The sequence below is a fragment of the Stegostoma tigrinum genome, unplaced genomic scaffold (assembly GCF_030684315.1).
Source record: "Stegostoma tigrinum isolate sSteTig4 unplaced genomic scaffold, sSteTig4.hap1 scaffold_64, whole genome shotgun sequence".
Classification (NCBI taxonomy): Eukaryota; Metazoa; Chordata; class Chondrichthyes; order Orectolobiformes; family Stegostomatidae; genus Stegostoma; species Stegostoma tigrinum.
Window position 1 is genome coordinate 1,726,804 of NW_026728579.1, and position 15,039 is coordinate 1,741,842.

General features: G+C 57.5%; 1 pseudogene; it reads right to left on the bottom strand.

Moving 5' to 3' along the window:
- Positions 1-15,039, bottom strand: part of LOC132209057 (utrophin-like) — a 154,958-nt pseudogene that overhangs the window by 110,286 nt on the left and 29,633 nt on the right.

Sequence of the window (15,039 nt, forward strand, 5' to 3'; positions counted from 1 at the left end):
GAGAGTAGGACCCGTGGGCACAGCCTTAAAATTAGAGGGGGCAAATTTAAAACTGAAACGAGACGACACGTCTTCAGCCAGAGAGTGGTGGGCTTGTGAATTCAGGCAGAGATCAACAAATTCTTGATCTCAAAAGGAGTCAAGGGCTACAGGGAGAGTTGAGGGAAGTGTCGTTGAAATGCCCATCAGCCATGATTTAAATGGCAAAGTGGACTTGATTGGCCGAATGGCCTTACTTCTACTCCTATCTTATGATGCTGGTCATATTCTGTCGTTTGATTCAGTAATTTCTGCAGAACAATGGTGGAGGAACAGCAGCTTTATAAGTTATGAAGCCCTCCTTTATATTTATGAAGCAGGACTCAGAACAGTTTAAACTAAAACATCAATCTCTTTCAACCGACGTGCATTCTCATTCCACCCAAATCCAAAGTACAATCGAATTGGCTCTTGACTCGTTTCAAATAGTGGATCTTACAACCCCTATTTAACTTCTGGTAATCAGCATTCTTTTAAATCACACTCGGTCGCAGCTATTAAGTGTGTTAATCACATGTTCTTGTTAATTTTAAAAAGGTCTCTGTCTGCCTGTCTGTCTCTGCCTGCCTGCCTCTGACTGTCTGTCTGTCTCCGACTGCCTGCCTCCGCCTGTCTGCCTCTGTCTGTCTGTCTGCCTGCCTGCCTGCCTGGCGCCGCCTGCCTGCCTGTCTCTGTCTGACTGTCGGCCTGTCGCTGTCTGACTGTTTGCCTGCCTGTCTCTGTCTGACTGTCTCTGCCTGCCTGCCTGTCTCTGTCTGCCTGCCTGTCTCTGTCTGACTGTCTGTCTCTGTCTGACTGTCTGTCTGTCTGTGTCAGCCTCCCTCTGTCTGTCTGTGTCTGACTGTCTCTGCCTGCCTGCCTGGTGCCGCCTGCCTGTCTGTCTCTCTGTCTCTGTCTGACTGGGTGTCTGTGTCTGACTGCCTCTGCCTGCCTGCCTGTTTCTGTCTGACTGTCAGCCTGTCTCTGTCTGACTGTCTCTGCCTGCCTTCTGACTGTCTCTGTCTGCCTGTCTCTCTCTGCCTTGGCCTGTCTGCCTGCCTGCCTGCCTCTTTCTATCTGACTGTCTTTCTATCTGACTGTCTTTCTATCTGACTGTCTTTCTATCTGACTGTCTCTGCCTACCTATCTCGGTCTGACTGCCTCTGTCTGCCTGCCTGTCTCTGTGTGACTGTCTCTGCCTGCCTGACTGCCTGTCTCTGTCTGTCTGTCTATCTGACTGTCCGTGTCTGCCTGCCTCTGTCTGTCTTCTGACTGTCTCTGCCTGACTGTCTGTCTATCTGCCTGGCGGCCTGTCTCTGCCTGGCGGCCTGTCTCTGTCTGACTGTCTCTCTCTGCCTGCCTGACTGACTGCGTGTCTGCCTGCCTGCGCGTCTGTCTGACTCTCTGCGTGTGTGCCTGACTCTCTGCCTGCCTCTCTATCTCTGTCTGCCTCTGCCTGTCTAACTGTCTGTCTCTGTCTGACTGTCTCTGCCTGCCTGACTGGCGGTCTCTGTCTGACTGTCTGTCTGTCTCTGCCTGCCTCTGTCTGACTGACTGCCTTCTGACTGTCTCTGTCTGCCCGCCTGCCTCTGTCTGCCTCGGCCTGACTGTCTCTGTCTGCCTGCCTGCCTGACTCTCTGCCTCTGTTTATCTGACTGCCTGCGTCTCTGCCTGACTCTCTGCCTCTCTGTCTGACTGTCTCTGCCTGCCTGCCGGTCTCTGTCTGCCTCTGCGTGCCTGCCTGCCTGCCTGTCTCTGCCTGCCTCTCTGCCTATCTGTGTCTGACTGTCTGTCTGCCTGCCTCCATCTGCCTATCTGCCTCCGCCTGCCTGACTGTCTCTGCCTGCCTCTGTCTGCCGCGGCCTGCCTGCCTGTCAGACTGTCTCACTGCCTGCCTGTCTTTGTCTGTCTGACCGTCTCTGCCTGCCTCTGCCTGCCTGCCTCTGTCTGTTTGTCTCTGCCTGTCTCCATCTGCGCCTCTGCCTGTGTCTGACTGTCTCTATCTGCCTGCATCCGTCTGCCTGTCTGTCTCTGCCTGTATCGGTTTGACTGTCTGTCTGTATCTGACTGCCTCTGTCTGCCTGCCTGTCTCTGCATGCCTGTCTCTGACTGTCTCTCTCTGTCTGTCTCCGCCTTCCTGCCTCCGCGTGCCTGTCTCCGTCTGACAGTCTGCCTGTGTCTGACTGCCTGTCTCTGTCTGTCTGCCTGCCTCCGCCTGCATCTGCCTGTCTCCGTCTGCATCTGCCTGTCTCTGTCTGCCCGTGTTGGTTTGATTGTCTGTCTGTGTCTGACTGCCTCTGTCTGCCTGCCTGACTCTGTCTGTCTCCGCCTGCCTGTATCTGTCTGACAGCCTGTCTCCGCCTGCCTGTATCTGTCTGACAGCCTGTCTCTGTCTGCTTGTGTCTGTCTGTCTGCTTGTGTCTGTCTGTCTGCCTCCGCCTGTCTGCCTGACTGTCTCTACCTGCCAGTCTGTGCCTGCCTGCCAGTCTGTGCCTGCCTGCCTGACTGCTCCGTCTGACTGTCTCTGCCTGACTGTCCATCTCCGCCTGTCTGCCTGACTGTCTGTCTCTCCGCCTGTCTCTGCCTGACTGTCTGTCTCTCCGCCTGTCTGCCTGCCTGCCTCGCCCTGTCTCTGTCTGCCTGCCTGCCTGCCTGTCGCTGCCTGTCTCTACCTGACTGTGTCTGCCTGTCTCTGTCTGCCTGCCTGCCTGTGCCTGACTGTCTCGGCCTGTCTCTGTCTGCCTGCCTGCCTCTGCCTATCCGCCTGACTGTCTCTGCCTGTCTGCCTGTCTCTACCTGTCTGTCTGTCTGTATGCCTGTCTCTGTCTGCCTGCCTGTCTCTGTCTGTCTCCGCCTGCCTGCCTGTCTCTGTCTGACCGTCTCTGCCTGCCTGACTGTCTCTGCCTGCCTGACTGTCTCTGCCTGCCTATATCTGTCTGACAGTCTGTGTCTGACTGCCTGTCTCCGTCTGCCTATATCTGTCTGACAGTCTGTGTCTGACTGCCTGTCTCCGTCTTCCTATGTTTGTTTGACAGTCTGTGTCTGCCTGCCTGCCGTCGGTCTCTGCCTGCCTGTCTCTGTCTGACTCTGACTCTGTCTCTCTGTGTCTGACTGTCTGTCTGTCTGTATGCCTGTCTCTGCCTGCCTGTCTCTGTCTGACTCCGTCTGACTGTCTCTGCCTGACTGTCTCTGCCTGTCTGCCTGTGCCTGCCTGCCTACCTGTCTCTGCTTGACTGTGTCTGCCTGACTGCCTGACTGTCTCTGCCTGTCTGCCTGCCTGACTGTCTCCGCCTGTGTGCCTGCCTGTCTCCGTCTGCCTGTATCTGTCTGACAGTCTATGTCTGACTGCCTGTCGGTTTGCCTGCCTGTCTCTGCCTGACTGTCTCCACCTGTCCGTCTGCCTGACTGTCTCTGTCTCTCTGCCTGACTGTCTCCGCCTGTCTGTTTGACTGCCTGCCTGCCTGAGCCTGTCTGTCTCTCTGCCTGACTGTCTCCGCCTGTCTGTTTGACTGTCTCCGTCTGCTGTATCTGTCTGACAGTCTATGTCTGACTGCCTGTCTCTGCCTGACTGTCTCCGCCTGTCTGCCTGACTCTGTTTGACTGTCTGCCTGTGCCTGCCTGCCTGTCGCTGCCTGACTGCCTCTGCCTGTCCGCCTGCCTGTCTCTGCCTCTGCCTGTCTCTGTCCCTGTCTGCCCGTCTCTACCTGCCTGCCTGTCTCTGCCTGTCCCTGTCTGCCCGTCTCTACCTGCCTGCCTGCCTCTGCCTGTGTCTGTCTGTCCCTGTCTGCCCGTCTCTACCTGCCTGTCTGCCTGTGCCTGCCTGCCTGTGCCTGACTGTCTCAGCCTGTCTGTCTCTCTGCCTGACTGTCTCCGCCTGCCTGTATCTGTCTGACAGTCTCTGCCTGACTGTCTCCGCCTGTCTGCCTGACTGTCTCCGCCTGTCTGCCTCTATCTGCCTGACTGTCTGCCTGTGCCTGCCTGCCTGTGCCTGCCTGCCTGCCTGTCTGTCGCTGCCTGACTGCCTCTGCCTGTCCGCCTGCCTGTCTCTGCCTCTGCCTGCCTGCCTGTCCCTGTCTGCCCGTCTCTACCTGCTTGCCTGTCTCTGCCTGTCCCTGTCTGCCCGTCTCTACCTGCCTGCCTGCCTCTGCCTGTGTCTGTCTGTCCCTGTCTGCCCGTCTCTACCTGCCTGCCTGTCCCTGTCTGCCTGACTGTCTCGGCCTGTCTCTGTCTGCCTGTCTGTCCCTACCTGCCTGCCTGTCTCTATGTCTGTCCCTACCTGCCTGCCTGTCTCTATGTCTGTCCCTACCTGCCTGTCTCTGCTTGACCACCTGTGTGCCTGACAGTCTCCGCCTGCCTGCCTGCGGTCTCTGTCTGACACTGATTCTGTCTCTCTGTGTCTGACCGTCTCTGTCTGTCTGTATGCCTGTCTCTGCCTGCCCGCCTGACTGTCTCCGCCTGACTGTCTCCGCCTGACTGTCTCCGCCTGACTGTCTCCGCCTGACTGTCTGCCTGCCTGTTTCTGCTTGACTGTGTCTGCCTGACTGCCTCCGCCTGTGTGCCTGCCTGCCTGTGCCTGCCTGACTGTCTGCCTGCCTCTGCCTGTCCGCCTGACTGTCTCCGCCTGTGCCTCTGTCTGTCCCTGTCTGCATGTCTCCACCTGCCTGCCTGTCTCTGCCTGACTGTGTCTGCCTGTCTGTATGCCTGCCTCCGCCTGACTGTCTCCGCCTGCCTGCCTGTCTCTGCTTGCCTGTCTCTGCCTGTCAGCCTGACTGTCTCTGTCTGCCTATATCTGTCTGACAGTCTGTGTCTGACTGCCTGTGTCTGTCTGTCTGCCTGCCTGTCTGTCTCTGTCTGACTCTGTCTCTGTGTCTGACTGTCTCTGTCTGTCTGTCTGACGGTCTCTGCTTGACTGTGTCTGCCTGACTGCCTGAGTGTCTCTGCCTGTCTGCCTGCCTGTCTCCGTCTGACTGTATCTGTCTGACAGTCTGTGTCTGACTGCCTGTCGGTTTGCTTGCCTGCCTGCCGTTGGTCTCTGCCTGACTCTGACTCTGTCTCTGTCTCTCTGTGTCTGACTGTCTCTGCCTGCCTCCGTCTGCCTGTATCTATCTGACAGTCTGTGTCTGACTGCCTCTGTCTGCCTGTCTCTGCCTGTCTCCGTCTGCCTGTATCTATCTGACAGTCTGTGTCTGACTGCCTCTGTCTGCCTGCCTGCTTCTGTCTGACTGCCTGCCTGTCTGTGTCTGTCTCTTCGCCTGCCTCCGCGTGCTTGTCACTGTCTGCCTGTATCTGTCTGACAGTCTGCCTGTGTTTGACTGCCTGTCTCTGTCTGTCTGCCTGCCTGCCTGCCTCTGTCTGACTCTGCCTGTCTGTCTCTGCCTGTCTGCCTGCCAGTCTCTGACTGCCTGCCTGCCTGTCTCTGTCTGTCTGCCTGCCTGTCTCTGTCTGTCTGCCTGCCTGTCTCTGTCTGTCTGCCTGCCTCTGCCCGTCTGCCTGCCTGACCGTCTCCGCCTGTGTGCCTGACTGTCTCTCTCTGACTGACTGTCTCTGTCTCCGCCTGCATCTGCCTGCATCCGTCTGCCTGTATCAGTTTGACTGTCTGTCTGTGTCTGACTGCCTCTGCCTGCCTGCCTGTTGCTGTCTCCGTCTGCCGGTCTCAGTCTGCCTGCCTGCCTGCCTGTCTGTCTGCCTGCCTGTCTCTGTCTGACTGTCTCTGTCTGCCTGCCTGCCTGTCTCTGCCTCTGTCTGCCTGTCGCTCTCTGCCTGCCTGTGTCTGACTGTCTGTCTCTGCCTGCCTATCTGCCTGTCTCTGCTTGACTGTGTCTGCCTGACTGCCTGTCTGCCCGTCAGCCTGACTGTCTCTGACTGCCTGCCTGACTGTCTCCGCCTGTGTGCCTGCCTGTCTCCGTTTGCCTGCCTGTGTCTGTCTGTCTGCCTGTGTCTGTCTGACTCTGACTCTGTCTCTCTGTGTCTGACTGTCTCTGCCTGCCTGCCTGCCTGTCTCTGCCTATCTCTGTCTGCCTGTATCTATCTGACAGTCTGTGTCTGACTGCCTGTCTGTGTCTGTCTGCCTGACTGTCTCTCCGCCTGCCTGTCTCTGTCTGCCTGTATCTGTCTGACTGCCTGTCTCTGTCTATCTGCCTGTCTCTGTCTGTATGTCTGCCTGCCTCCGTCTGCTTCTGTCTGCCTGCCTGTCTCTGCCTGCCTCTGCCGGTTTGTCTGTCTCTGCCTGCCTGACTGTCTCTGTCTGTTTGTCTGCCTGCTTGTGTCTGACTGTCTCTGCCGGCCTCTGTCTGTCTCCACCTGCTTGCCTCTGTCTGCCTGTGTCTGTCTGCCTGCCTCTGTCTGTTTCTGTCTGCCTGCCTGTCTCTGTCTGACTGTCTCTGCCTACCTCTGCCGGTCTGACTGTCTCTGCCTACCTCTGCCGGTCTGTCTGTCTCTGCCTGCCTGACTGTCTCTGTCTGTCTGTCTGCCTACTTGTGTCTGACTGACTCTGTCTGCCGGCCTGTCCCTGTCTGACTGTCTGTCTCTGCCTGCCTGCCTGTGCCTGACTGTCTCTGCCCGTCTGCCTGAGTGTCTCTGTCTGTCTGTCCGCCTGCTTGTGTCTGACTGTCTCTGCCAGCCTCTGTCTGTCTCTGTCTGCTTGCCTCTGCCTGTCTGCCTGTCTCTCTGTCTCTGCCTGACTGTGCCTGACTGTCTCTGCCTGCCTGTCTCTGCCCGCCTGCCTGCCTGTCTCTGCCCGCCTGCCTGCCTCCGTCTGCCTGACTGTGTCTGCCTGCCTCTGTCGGTCTGCCTGCCTGCCTGTCTGTCTCTGTCTGCCTGTATCTGTCTGACAGACTGTGCCTGACTGCGTCTGCCTGTCTCCCTGCTTGCCTGTCTGTGTCTGCCTGTATTCCGTCTGACTGCCTGCCTGCGCCTGACTGTCTCTGCCTGTCTGTCTGTCTCTCTGTCCGCCTGACTGACTGTCTCCGTCTGCCTGCCTGCCTCCTTCTGTGTCTCTGTCTGCCTGTGGCAGGGGAAGAGGGACGGGGGGTGGAAGAGGGAGGGGGTGGAAGAGGGAGGGGGTGGAAGAGAGGGAGGGGGTGGAAGAGGGAGGGGGGAAGAGGGAGGGGGGAAGAGGGAGGGGGGGAAGAGGGAGGCGGGGGAAGAGGGAGGCGGGGGAAGAGGGAGGCGGGGGAAGAGGGAGGCGGGGGAAGAGGGAGGCGGGGGAAGAGGGAGGCGGGGGAAGAGGGAGGCGGGGGAAGAGGGAGGCGGGGGAAGAGGGAGGGGGGGAAGAGGGAGGGGGGGAAGAGGGAGGGGGGGAAGAGGGAGGGGGGGAAGAGGGAGGGGGGAAGAGGGAGGGGGGGAAGAGGGAGGGGGGGGAAGAGGGAGGGGGGGAAGAGGGAGGGGGGGGAAGAGGGAGGGGGGGAAGAGGGAGGGGGGGAAGAGGGAGGGGGGGAAGAGGGAGGGGGGGAGAGGGAGAGGGGGGGAGAGGGAGAGGGGGGAGAGGGAGAGGGGGGGAGAGGGAGAGGGGGGGAGAGGGAGAGGGGGGGAGAGGGAGAGGGGGGGAGAGGGAGAGGGGGGGAGAGGGAGAGGGGGGGAGAGTGAGAGGGAGGGGGGGGAGAGGGAGGGGGGGGAGAGGGAGGGGGGGGAGAGGGAGGGGGGGGAGAGGGAGGGGGGGGAGAGGGAGGGGGGGGAGAGGGAGGGGGGGAGAGGGAGGGGGGGGAGAGGGAGGGGGGGGAGAGGGAGGGGGGGGAGAGGGAGGGGGGGGAGAGGGAGGGGGGGGAGAGGGAGGGGGGGAGAGGGAGAGGGGGGGAGAGGGAGAGGGAGGGGGGGAGAGGGAGAGGGAGGGGGGGAGAGGGGGGGAGAGGGAGAGGGAGGGGGGGAGAGGGAGGGGGGGAGAGGGAGGGGGGGAGGGAGGGGGGGGAGAGGGAGAGGGAGGGGGGGGAGAGGGAGGGGGGAGAGGGAGGGGGGGAGAGGGAGGGGGGGAGAGGGAGGGGGGGAGAGGGAGGGGGGGGAGAGGGAGGGGGGGAGAGGGAGGGGGGGAGAGGGAGGGGGGGAGAGGGAGGGGGGGAGAGGGAGGGGGGGAGAGGGAGGGGTGTGAGGGAGGGGGGGTGAGGGAGGGGGGGTGAGGGAGGGGGGGTGAGGGAGGGGGGGGGTGAGGGAGGGGGGGTGAGGGAGGGGGGGTGAGGGAGGGGGGGTGAGGGAGGGGGGGAGGGAGGGGTGTGAGGGAGGGGTGTGAGGGAGGGGGGGTGAGGGAGGGGGGGGAGAGGGAGGGGGGGAGAGGGAGGGGGGGAGAGGGAGGGGGGGAGAGGGAGGGGGGGAGAGGGAGGGGGGGAGAGGGAGGGGGGGGAGAGGGAGAGGGGGGGAGAGGGAGAGGGGGGGAGAGGGAGAGGGGGGGAGAGGGAGAGGGGGGGAGAGGGAGAGGGGGGGAGAGGGAGAGGGGGGGGGAGGGAGAGGGGGGGGGAGAGGGAGGGGGGGGGGAGAGGGAGGGGGGGGAGAGGGAGGGGGGAGAGGGAGGGGGGGAGAGGGAGGGGGTGAGAGGGAGGGGGGGAGAGGGAGGGGGGGGGAGGGAGGGGGGGAGAGGGAGGGGGGAGAGGGAGGGGGGAGAGGGAGGGGGGAGAGGGAGGGGGGAGAGGGAGGGGTGTGAGGGAGGGGGGGTGAGGGAGGGGTGTGAGGGAGGGGGGGTGAGGGAGGGGGGGTGAGGGAGGGGGGGTGAGGGAGGGGGGGTGAGGGAGGGGGGGTGAGGGAGGGTGAGGGAGGGGGGGGTGAGGGAGGGGGGGTGAGGGAGGGGGTGAGGGAGGGGGGTGAGGGAGGGGGGTGAGGAGGAGGAGTGTCAGGGGAAAGGAGGTGGAGGAGGAGGGTGGGGGTAAAGGAGGGTGTGGGGGCAAAGGAGGTGGAGGGCGTGGGGGCAAAGGAGGTGGAGGGCGTGGGGGCAAAGGAGGTGGAGGGCGTGGGGGGTGAAAAGGAGGACGGGGGTGGGGGGGGAAAAGGAGGAGGAAGCTGGGGGGGGAGAAAGGAGGAGGAAGCTGGGGGGGGGGGAGGAGGACGGGGGTGGGGGGGGGAGGAGGACGGGGGTGGGGGGGGAGGAGGACGGGGGTGGGGGGAGGAAGGAGGACGGGGGTGGGGGGGCAGGAGGAGGGCGGTGGGGGGGGGGAAGGAGGACGGGGGTGGGGGGAAAGGAGGACGGGGGTGGGGGGAAAGGAGGGGGGGTGGGGGGGGAAAGGAGGGGGGGTGGGGGGGGGGAAAGGAGGGGGGGTGGGGGGGGGAAAGGAGGGGGGGTGGGGGGTAAAGGAGGGGGGGTGGGGGGTAAAGGAGGGGGGGTGGGGGGTAAAGGAGGGGGGGTGGGGGGGTGGGGGGGTAAAGGAGGGGGTGGGGGGGAAGAGGAGGAGGGGAGGTGGGGGAAGAGGAGGAGGAGGGTGGGGGGGAAAGGAGGAGGCGGCGGTGGGGGGCAAGGAGGACTGGGCTCAGGGGGGAAAGGAGGACAGGGGAAGGAGGAGGGGGGGAAGGAGGAGGGGGGAAGGAGGAGGGGGGAAGGAGGAGGGGGGAAGGAGGAGGGGGGGAAGGAGGAGGAGGGGGGGAAGGAGGAGGGGGGGAAGGAGGAGGGGGGGAAGGAGGAGGGGGGAAGGAGGAGGGGGGGAAGGAGGAGGGGGGAAGGAGGAGGGGGGAAGGAGGAGGGGGGGAAGGAGGGAGGGGGGAAGGAGGGAGGGGGGAAGGAGGAGGGGGGAAGGAGGAGGGGGGAAGGAGGAGGGGGGGAAGGAGGAGGGGGGAAGGAGGAGGGGGGGAAGGAGGAGGGGGGGAAGGAGGAGGGGGGAAGGAGGAGGGGGGAAGGAGGAGGGGGGAAGGAGGAGGGGGGGGAGGAGGGGGGGGAGGGGGGGGGGGAGGGGGGGGAGGGGGGGGAGGGGGGGGGAAGGGGGGGCAAGGAGGGGGGGGGAAAGTGGGGGGAAAGGGGGGGGAAGGGGGGGAAGGGGGGAAGGGGGGGAAGGGGGGGGAAGGGGGGGGAGAAAGGGGGGGGAAAGGGGGGGGAAAGGGGGGGGAAAGGGGGGGGAAAGGGGGGGGGAAGGGGGGGGGAAGGGGGGGGAAGGGGGGGGAAGGGGGGGGAAGGGGGGGAGAAGGAGGGGGCAGAAGGAGGGGGCAGAAGGAGGGGGCAGAAGGAGGGGGCAGAAGGAGGGGGCAGAAGGAGGGGGGAGAAGGAGGGGGGAGAAGGAGGGGGGAGAAGGAGGGGGGAGATGGGGGGGGAGATGGGGGGGGGAGATGGGGGGGGAGATGGGGGGGGAGATGGGGGGGGAGAAGGGGGGGGAGAAGGGGGGGGAGCGGGGGGGGAGCAGGGGGGGGAGCGGGGGGGGGAGCGGGGGGGGAGCAGGGGGGGGAGCAGGGGGGGGAGCAGGGGGGGAGCAGGGGGGGAGCAGGGGGGGAGCAGGGGGGGGAGCAGGAGGGGGGAAGGAGGGGGGAAGGAGGGGGGAAGGAGGGGGGAAGGAGGGGGGAAGGAGGGGGAAGGAGGAGGAGGAGGAGGGTGGAGGGAAAAGGAGGAGGAGGGAGGTGGGAGGAGGAGGAGGAGGGTGGGGGGGGTGTACTTTTAAACTCCAATTTTCCTTCGGTATTATTGGAGAGGTGAGCCTTTTTGCAAGCACGGAAAGTCTCCACCAGTTTATGCTAAAACTTGAGGAACTGTAAGTTTCACAAATATGTTCCTATTAAACACTCATTCCTATTGAAGCAGTATTAAGCTAAATTTGTTCAACTAGACAGCAGAAATGGTCAATATTTTAAAAGCAACTGAGTACTTTGAAGAGGAGTCACTCTTCGAACTAAATTCCATCTTGGTGTGTGAGAGTCCATAGGTTCCTCACGCTCACCGAACCATTCAAACTGTCATGCAATTACTGAAACGCACAGACAAAAAACATGAATGTTCACAGTCACCAAGATTTTGACAGTGAGTTGGAATTTGTATTCAATACCTGCTGGGGGAAATCTGTTCCAATCTGGATCGTACTCACTTATCGCCATCCCACCTACCTTCCCCAGCACCTCCTCCCTCTCCACACTATTTGTTTCTGAGCTCCCTTCCACCCTCCATTTTGGAGGAAGGGTCCTAACCCAAACCCTCAACTTTCTTGAGCTTCTGATGCTGCCTGCCCTGTTGTGTTCCTCCAGCTCTACAATGTGTTATCTCAGACACAAACATTGGCAGTTCTGACTATCTGAATAGCTCATTCTCACCTTGTAACAAGTGATTTATATTCATTTTCTTTTCAGATTACACATGTACATGTATATACATAAATATACATGTGACACTTTTATGCCTGAACCACTAACCTAGAGGATATTTCAAAATATTCTCTTCAAATCTGCATGCAAGAGAAATCATCAAGGTCATAATTTTCATTTTAGGAATCACTTCAACATTCAAAGTACTCAGTCAGTGTCCCATTTCCTTGACCAGTCAATTTGTTGCGAATATTTCTTGCAAGAGGAAACTATAACAGCAATTATATTTTATCATCAAGTTCTTCATTGCATCACCAATATTTCCTTGTCTGTTTGAAACCTAAGATAATGAAATAATCATGGACAGATTGGCCAACAATGTAATTTCATGTGTGTTATGGCAACTGAAAATCACCACCATTGAAGAGTGTTCTTTCAAATGTTGTTATCATACAAGAGCACTTTTGGAGATGCAGTGATGAATTTAATATATGCTTAATTAATTCCAAAGTATAACTTTACAATTAAAAAGAAGCGAAGAATCTCTTTACATCGTCATGCTTGTCAGATTGCTACCAGTCAATGGAAATCGTTCAGAACAATTATTTATTTCCAGATCAAAAGGAAGGGTGCACATTTCATTTTTACATCTCATCCAAGAGAGAAAAAAAAACACCTTTACCAATGCATTGTCAAACAACAAGACTCACTAAAAATGTCATTTGGCACATTGAATTTCCTCCACCATTCGGTGAAATCATGGTTGGTCTCATTGCATTTATTATTATACAACATTTCCACCAAAGCCTCCTTATACCTCATACATTCCAATCCAAGTAACATCCTGGTAAATCTCTGTTTCTGTGTCATGCCTTGTCTTTCTAATATTTTTGAGTCATCTACTAATTTAGCCACAGCACATTCACCTCTTTCCTCCAAGTCATTAATAAACAAGCTCAAGAGCTGTGGTTCCTTCAGCGCTACCTCATTTCTTACTGACAAGCCAACCCTGACATTTCTGTCCATTCGCCTGTTCTTTCTAGAGGGCATGTATCATTGGATATTTAGTTGCCAAAACGTATCCCCTAACAACCACCTCTCTGTGACACCCAGAACAATGTATCTGTCAATTTCAATCGGCACCACAAACTCATTCACTTTGTTTCATACACTCCCTGCAATTAAATACAAGACCTTCAGTCTGGCATTTCCAGGGTGGACACTCTTCTTGTTTGCTGCACCTGAAAGGAGACTCCTGACCATTTCCATACTTTTTGTCCTATTACTTGCTCTGGAAACTTTGCTGAGCACTTACCAGCTTCTAACTTTTTCCATAATTTTCCATGCAACTGAACTCACCCACTCCACACTTTTTACTTTAATGCCCTACCCCGAGACCTAGCTATGTCTTTTGCCAGGACACTTGTCCCAAAATGATTCTGGTCGAGTCTGTACCACCGGAACAACTTCCTCCTTGCCCAAAGCGATGCCAATGTCCCATGAATTCAAACACATTTCTGCCATGCCACCATTTGAACAATGCATTTACATCTTTAATTTTGTTCACACCGTGCCAAATTGCTCAGATAAGAATCCAGAGATTATAACCTTTCGGGTTCTGCTTTCTCACCTCAGTGCTCATAATCCCTCAGCAGAACCTCTTTCCTCTTTCTTCCATATCAATGGTACATGTGTGTACCACGATAGCTGGATTTCTACTCCTCCCACTTCAAGTTCCTTTGTTGCTGAGATGGAATACCCTGAACCTGGGCACCAGGCAGGCAACACTACTTTCGAGACTCTCGATCCTAGTCACAACGAACAGTGTTCATTCCCCTAACTATACTGCCTCTGATTATAACTACATAGAACATAGAAAAGCACAGCATAGTGCAGGCCCTTCAGCCCACGATGTTGTGCCGTGGAATATTCCTAATCCAAAAATAAAATAACCTAACCTACATTCCCCTCAATTCACTGCTGTCCACGTGCATGTCCAGGAGTTGCTTAAATGTCACTACCGACTCCGCTTCCACGACTACCACTGGTAAACTATTCCATGCGCTCACAACTCTCTGGGTGAAGAACCTCCCTCTGACGTCTCCTCTATACCTTCCTCCGACCACCTTCAAACTATGACCCCTCGAGGCAGGCAAACCTGGCCTGGGGAAAAGTCTCTGCCTATCGACTCTATCCATGCCTCTCATTATCTTGTGATCAGGTCACCTCTCTTCCTCCTTCTCTCCAGAGAGCAAAGTCCAAGCTCAGTCAACCTCTCCTCGTAAGACAAGCCCTCCAGTCCAGGCAGCTCCTGGAAAGCCTCCTTTGCATCCTCTCCAAAGCCTCCACATCTTTCCTATAACAGGACGACCAGAACTGGACACAATAATCCAAGTGTGGTCTCACCAGGGTTTTGTACAGCTGCAGCATAACCTCGCGGCTCTTAAACTCGATCCCCCTGTTAATGAAAGCCAAAACACCATATGCCTTCTTAACAACCTGATCCACTTGTGTGGCAACTTTGAGGGAGCTATGCACTTGAACACCAAGATCCCACTGTTTCTCCACAGCGCCGAGAATCCTGCCTTTAATCCTATATTCAGCATTTAAGTTCAACCTTCCAAAATGCATCACTTCGCATTTATCCAGGTTGAACTCCATCTGCCATTTGTCAGCCCACCTCTGCATACTGTCAATGTCTCGCTGAAGCCTGCAATAGCCCTCAATACTATCAACGGCACCTCCAACCTTTGTGTCATCAGCAAACATACTAACCCACCCCTCAACCTCCTCGTCCAAGTCATTCATACAAACTACAATCAGCAGAGGCCCAAGAACAGAGCCTTGCGGGACACCACTCAGCACTGACCTCCAGGCAGAATACTTACCATCTACAACCACTCTCTGCCTCCTGTCAGCCAACCAATTCTGAATCCAGACAGCCAAATCACCCTGTATCCCATACCTCCTGGCTTTATTAATGAGCCTGCCATGGGGAACCTGATCAAATACCTCGCTGAAGTCCATGTACACCACATCCACTGCTCGACCCTCGTCAACCTGTCTCGTGACTTCCTCAAAGAATGCAATAAGATTTGTAAGGCATGACCTGCCCCTCACAAAGCCATGCTGACTCCCTTTAATCATGCTAGGCTTTTCCAAATAGTCATCAATCCTATCCCTCAGAAATCTCTCCAAAATCTTGTTGAAAACAGACCTAAGACTGACGACTGACTGGTCTGTAATTTTCAGGGATTTCCCTATTCCCTTTCTTGCAAAAAGGAACAACATTTGCCTCCTTCCAATCTTCCGATACGACTCCCATGGAGAATGAGCAAGCAAAGATCTTCGCCAGCGGCTTAGCAACCTCCTTTCTCGCTTCCCGGAGCAACCTAGGATAAATCTGATCTGGTCCTGGGGACTTATCAATCTTAATGTTGGCCAAAATTCCAGCACATCAACTTCCTCAATCTTGATCTGTTCAAGCCTGTTTTCCTGCTCCTCAAAGTTCTCATTCACAACAACGTCCCTTTCCTTAGTGAAAACCAAGGCAAAAAACTCATTTAGGGCTTCCACTATCTGCTCAGACTCCACGCACAAGTTCCCTACGCTATCCCTGATCGGCCCTACCTTCTCCCTGATCATTCTCTTATTCCTCACCTATGAGTAAAATGCCTTCGGGTTCTCCCTAATCCTTCCTGCCAAGCCTTTTTCCTGCCCCCTTCTGGCCCTCCTCAGCCACTTTGGAGCTCCTTCCGAGCAAGCCTGTAATCCTCTAAAGCTGTGCTGGACCCTTGCTTCCTCCACCTTACGAACGCTGCCTTTTGCTTT